We start from the raw sequence: 6,147 nt of genomic DNA on the forward strand, positions 1-6,147 counted from the left end.
TAGGGGTTTTTGTTTGTTTGTTTTGGTTTTTTGCACATTTTCCGGATTGTCTGCATTTCTTTCAGTGGGGAAGAAAAAGAAGAAAAAAACTCCCTAGTTCTGTAGTAAGGGCCTGCCATGTTCTAACAAGTCCAGATAAACCCTATGTTATTTAATTTTGAAGAGCGAGTTATAATATAGACTTTCGGAGGGGTGGGGGGCATGGCTATCTGGAAAGTGCAGGAAACAGACTGTGTTTTAAGTTATTATAGGGGTGGGAAGAGAGGAAAAGAGGGGGGAGAATAGGTGAATTCGATCAATTCCATGTGTCTATTAGCCAGGAAAGGCAATGGAAGTGTCTCGGGATATATTTATTCATTGCTTTTGGCTGCATGGTGAACTTGCAGTGTCTATTCATCTGTAGTTTAAAAGTGGAGCCATCTGACATCGGTTTCTAAATCTTATTCTAAATTCATTTGGGGTCTACATTATTCCCCCCCTTTTCAAAGGGCATACTTCATCCTGAGGCCGCTTGATGTGGGATGCTCTATTTGATGCAATAGAGATGGCCAATGTTTTAGAGAATGGACTTGTGCGCATTACTCTGTGCCCCCCTCTCCTTTCTAAACCCCTCCACACACACAGCCACCACCACCGCCAGCACTATCATCACTTTGGCTTTCCCTTCCACGCGGCAACCTTTTCTCACAGTGCAGTGCCCTTAAAGGTGGCTAAAGAAAGACCACAATTATAGAGCTCTGAAATAGCCCGCACCCCGGACAAGGTGTATTGCAGAAGTGCGCTGAAAAGGATGCCAAGGGCAAATCCGGGGCGAAGGGCAGCTTGCCTGTGCCATCTTGCCAGGAACTTCCCTCAGCGGATGCAATATCAAAACTTGCTGATCACTGCACTGCCCGGTCCGGAGCTTTATTTCCCCGAGCACAGCAGAGGCCGCCTCTTACCGCCACCACCCCTGACCTTGATCTTGCTTCCAGATGAGACGTATCTACACCGGTGCAGTGCCGCGACCGGGGAGTGGTGGGGCAGGGGGGACTAGAATATCCTGCCCTTCTGTAAGGACTCGGGGGTCGGGGGTGACATGAGTTGTCTGCATGATGGCAAACACCTAGCGGCTTTGTTACCTTTGCAGCACAGGGGTGGCAGGTGTCTTCTCCAGAGTCCCACAGGGGTCAATAGGATTCTGTTCAAAAAGCCTGGCTAAGGCGCTTGTGCCGCGAGTTCGCCCGGGCTCAGACAGGAGTACTGTGAAACCAGCGAAAGCTGAAGCGCAGAGCTGGGACCGTTCAAGGCAGGGTGGAAATAATCACCAGTGAAGAGAAGGGCTGCTGCCATCAAACCTACTCTGCGTGCAGCTTCATGCTGGCCCGGAGGATTGAAAGTTGCGCCAGCCCTAAGGGGTTAAAATCGGACCTAAACATTCCAGAGAATGAACGGAGTCTTTCAAAGCTGGATTAGGAGTCTTTTTTAAAGGGCCAGGAGCCCTGTTGGGAGGTGGAGGAGGGAGGTTAAAGGTAATTATTTTCAAGTTAGTTTTACTGAAGCTGAGTGACTGGTACAAAGTAAGAGACATTTTCTCCGTGTCAGCCCCTACAAATAGACTTTACAGAAATCTGTCAATGGGACTGATTGCAAGGGAAATTTGCTGCACTATCCCCCCCTCCCCATGACAGAGTCGCTCTCACAAATGCCTGACTATAGGTGGTGCTAGAACTAGGGGTGCTGCAGCACCCCTGGCTTGAAGCGGTTTCCATTCTATACAGGGTTTGCAGTTTGGTTCAATGGCTCTCAACCACCCCCACTATACAAATTGTTCCAGCACCCCCGCCTGACTTGGTGAGATCTGCTTTGCGTAGCAATGTTGGAGCTTGCTGCTCTGACCTGTAGGCAAAGAGAGTGCCCATAGAGTTATATGTCTGACTCCCCCATCCCAAGTTAAGGTCAAAGAGAGGGGTGGGGGGGTGTATAGACCAACACAGTCGTCAATTCTAGCTCATCCCATCCGAGAAAGAAAGATGCAACTGACCCAGCTGTTACCTGCTGCAGCGAAGGTTCCTCCTAGGGATCTCACCCAAACCCCACTGGGTCAGGAAGGTTGAAAGGAGAGAAGCTTGCAGAAGAGGGGGACTCCTGTATGGTATTATTTTAAGGATCATCATCAAGGTCTCCTTTTTTTTCTATAGCTAGCGATGGTCACCATCACCCTAGCTTCCTCTCAAGGAAAGGGGGGGAAGGAAAGGCGCTTCCGGAGCTGCTGTCCAGCCGATCATTGAACCCTGACACCCCACTGAAGAGCTCACGGCTGAAGGGGTTAAAACGCCCTTTTTATTTTTTATGTTCTTCCCCCTTCCCCCAGCGCTTCCAGCTCAACCAGGCTGAGCGATCTTGTCGATGTGTGATCATTACTCACTGGTGACAAGCAGAGCTGCAGGACTCCTAAGTGAGTGTGACAGCTTTCCAACGTGTGGCTGCAGCGCACCCAGACATATTCTTCCTCAAGCAAGTCAGCGGCGTAACCCTTTGCCGCCTCACGGAAGAGCAGTCCCACAGGTCACTGGGAAACCCCAACCTCCTGGGATTGCCTATTGAAGGTCAACAGCAAAGATGCTTGCTGGGTTTATGTCTTTTTATAGCGTGTCAGTTTCTATTCTTAGTTTGCTTTAAATGGACAGTGTAACTCCGTTCTAGCTTGGGAGACAAACATCTCTTCTCTGAGTTTAGGGACTTACTGGATCCTCTAGGAAAAATAGACCCCTTTGGGGACCACATGTTTTGTCCCTGGCTTGGGACCGGTCTCGAATCCAGCAAGCAAAACTTCAGGCAAGTCTTCCCCCTTTGTTATTTCTCCCTCTGTGCCACCTCGGGCACTTTAACAATCGAGGAGTGTGATGGAGCCGAAAGCACGTATGTGGAAATACGACCCCATTCAAAACGCTGGCTTCACCTTTTGGAAGACTATTTATAGTAGCTTCAACAGGGACAAGTAAAAGTACACACAAGAAAAAAGCGAGAGTCTCGCTCGCATAAGCACTTCACCAGTGTTCAAAGGAAAGCTTTACCACCACCATTAAACACGAACATGTGGGAACACGTTTCCTTCGGGGGGAGAAAAGGGCATTTTGAAACGAGAGCGATAAGTCACAAAGGCGGGGAGGCGGAGAATCTTTCAAAACTAGATTCTCACTAGGCTCGATTCCGCTCCGGGACACGTCCACTGCTTTGTAAAGTTTTAAACACTGAAGAAAAAGAGCGAGAAAGAAACCGACAGGCAGAGGCATTATCAACGCTCCACCGATTTGTAACGTGCATTTTAAAAAACAAGGTTCCAATGTCTGACTGTGTCCCCCTCTAAAGAGCTAACATCAACTCAAGGAAACCCATCAACTAAAAGTAGTAAAGATTCTGTAAGAAAGTCTTTCCCAGAGCTCCAAACTAATCTGCTTTTTCTTTTCATTAAGCCTTTAAAACTAGACTGGGCAAAACACAGAAGGAAATCATGACGTACTTGCCAAGGGATAGATCAAGTATGTCCCCCCATCTCTTTAATTTCTTTGATTTAAACACAAAATCAAACAAGCCTCCTTGAAAGACCTTATAAAACTCATGAAATATTCCGGATACAGTTATTAAAAAAAACCCGATGGCATAAGTACCGTGATTATGCCAGAATGAGTCAAGTCTCACAAACATGATTATCATTTCTATCATCCCTCTTATGTACAAACAGGAAGCTTTCTAAACTGGAAAAATTACACATCAATGCCCAGAGAAGCATTAAACAGCAAGACAAGCACTATGCTGTAGTGGAATTGCTTGTAAGTCTCTTTGCTTTGCCAAGGTGGCAGCATAGCACAGGGTTAGGCTCCTTGGAGGAACACAAGAAACATCAACATTCAAGAACACGTTGTGGGATAGCTAAGGAGTGCTAACCTACCAGCTTTTAAAACCTCCCCCCACCTATTTTAGGCTGATTTATTTATTTATTTCTCTCCTTTGAATTATTAATCTTGGTTATAGTCTGACTGCTTAGACCTTAAACTGTGTCTTTTTTCTAAAATTGATGAAGCTTTTTTAAAAACAAACTGCTTTATAGGGTTGTAAAGGCAATCAACTGAAAGGAGAACACAGAAGTATATACTTAAATTATCTGTGATTATAAGTGGGGCTAGCCCAGAGTGATGTGCCAGTGATCCATACTAAAGGCACGCTGATGTAATCACTTTTAAGAGAGAATGAAACACTATAACATAAAAAAACAAAACAAAACAAAAGAGAGTATTTTGAAGAGATGGCATTACAGTGATAGTTGTACATTATAAATGAAAGAAAGGGTAAAGGGAGTTAGAGATATTTCTCTTGATTCAAATAAATAAGAGTCTGTCACAGAATGCCTTCTCTCACCCTGGATTTCTCTTTGCAAACATTTGTCACAAGTTCACCACACTATACTTCAGTTACAATATCACATGCAACTTCATGTCCCAGGTCCACAAGGCTTTTCCCAAGCACAGGGTGAAAGAGTGGGAGGAAAGGTCTCACCACTCTGAGATCCTGGACTTCTTTACCCTTTCTTCCAGCTTCCCTTCCTGTCTACCTTTTAACAGTGCCCACTGGATATACTGAATCCCCTTGTTAACTAGTTAAGTACCCCACCATTCATCGAGTATCTCCCCAATTTGACTCTTGCTCAGTGGAAGCTTGCAGATTGTGAATCAATTTTAGGCTTACCCCCATTCTGTCACAGAACCTGATAAAAAATCAATTCATAGAATATCAGCGTTAGAAAGGACCTCACTGAGTCCAACCCCCTGCTCAAAGCAGGACCAATCCCCAAACTGATTTTTACCCCAATTCCCTAAATGGCCCCCTAAAGGATTGAGTTTACAAGCCTGGCTTTAGCAGGCCAATGTTCAAACCACTGAGCTACCTCTTCCCTTTATAATGTATGGAGATATACCTATCACATAGAGCTGGAAGGGACCCTTAAAAGATCATTTAGTCCACCCCCTGCCTTCACTAGCAGGACCAAATACTGATTTTTTCCCCAGATCCCTAAGTGGCCCATTTAAGGACTGAGCTCACAACCCTGGGTTTAAGGAGGCACATACTCAAATCACTGAGCTATCATTTACTTTGATGGACTTTGGAGCCTGAAATCACTGGAGACAGAAAGGGAAATTAGGACTGTAGTCAATTGTTCAATTTCAGGCAAATAAAATATGTACTTTTTGCTTAGGAACATTTTTGGTTTTTATCACTCTGGTTTGGAAGGGAAAGGGTGTTTAGGAAGTTAGAAAGAAAGAAAGAAAGAAATAATTCAGTAATTTCTCCAGATACCTACAAGAAGAAAAGTCTGTGCAGTGACAGGCCACCATGTTTTTTAATCATTACTGTATTGTATTTTGAATTCTGGGACAGAATGAAGGTATAAAACTGTTTGTCTGCAAATTAATATAACAATCAAGGATATAACAATGGCCATACTGGGTCAGATCAATGGTCCATCTAGCCCAGTATCTTTCTTGCAACAGTGACCAGTGCACCATGCTTCAGAAGGAATGAACAGAATAGGGCAATTATCAAATGATCCATCCCCTGTTGTCCAGTCCCATATCTAGCAGTCGAGACTTCGGGGACACTCAGAGCATGGGGTTGCATCCCTGACCATGTTGGCTAATAGCCATTGATGGACCTATCCTCCATTAAAACAGTTTGGTTAGAGTTATATAAATTTGGAAGACAACATTGGATTGCCAGGTTTTCTCTGAGCTCTTAATTTGAGAGTGAACTAATGTAATGTAAAAGTTTTATGTAACCAAGGACAGGATCTGATATTGAGCCTATAATGACAAACTATTACTGACCTGCAGGATAAGGTCCTGCAATTTCCAAATATAAAATTTATCTATTTTGGAGGCTTTTCTTTCTTTTCTTAATTCCCTTCACAATTCATAGTTATCTGCTATATATTGACTAGGAAGGGTCACTTCAGTATCACCAAGTAATAGGGTGCACAGTGCGTTAGGGTGCTGCACTGGCTTGCCCTAGCAGAGATCCTCCTTTCTTTCCCCTAGGTGGTTTCTGCAATAAGCTTTTCACAAAATCATGACAACCTTTTTCTGAGAATTGCTTTCAGGCCATTCCTCACCA

The 6,147-nt window shown here is 44.5% G+C and overlaps 1 protein-coding gene across 1 annotated transcript in view; it reads right to left on the minus strand.

Moving 5' to 3' along the window:
• Positions 1 to 2,097, minus strand: part of FLRT2 (fibronectin leucine rich transmembrane protein 2) — a 72,965-nt gene extending 70,868 nt beyond the window's left edge. The window contains exon 1 of the mRNA XM_030558977.1: positions 2,035 to 2,097. The gene's annotated coding sequence lies outside the window, so the exon portion shown is untranslated. The remainder of the gene's footprint in view (positions 1 to 2,034) is intronic.
• Positions 2,098 to 6,147: the final 4,050 nt, after the last annotated feature.

The sequence above is a fragment of the Gopherus evgoodei genome, chromosome 4, assembly GCF_007399415.2.
Source record: "Gopherus evgoodei ecotype Sinaloan lineage chromosome 4, rGopEvg1_v1.p, whole genome shotgun sequence".
Classification (NCBI taxonomy): domain Eukaryota; kingdom Metazoa; phylum Chordata; order Testudines; family Testudinidae; genus Gopherus; species Gopherus evgoodei.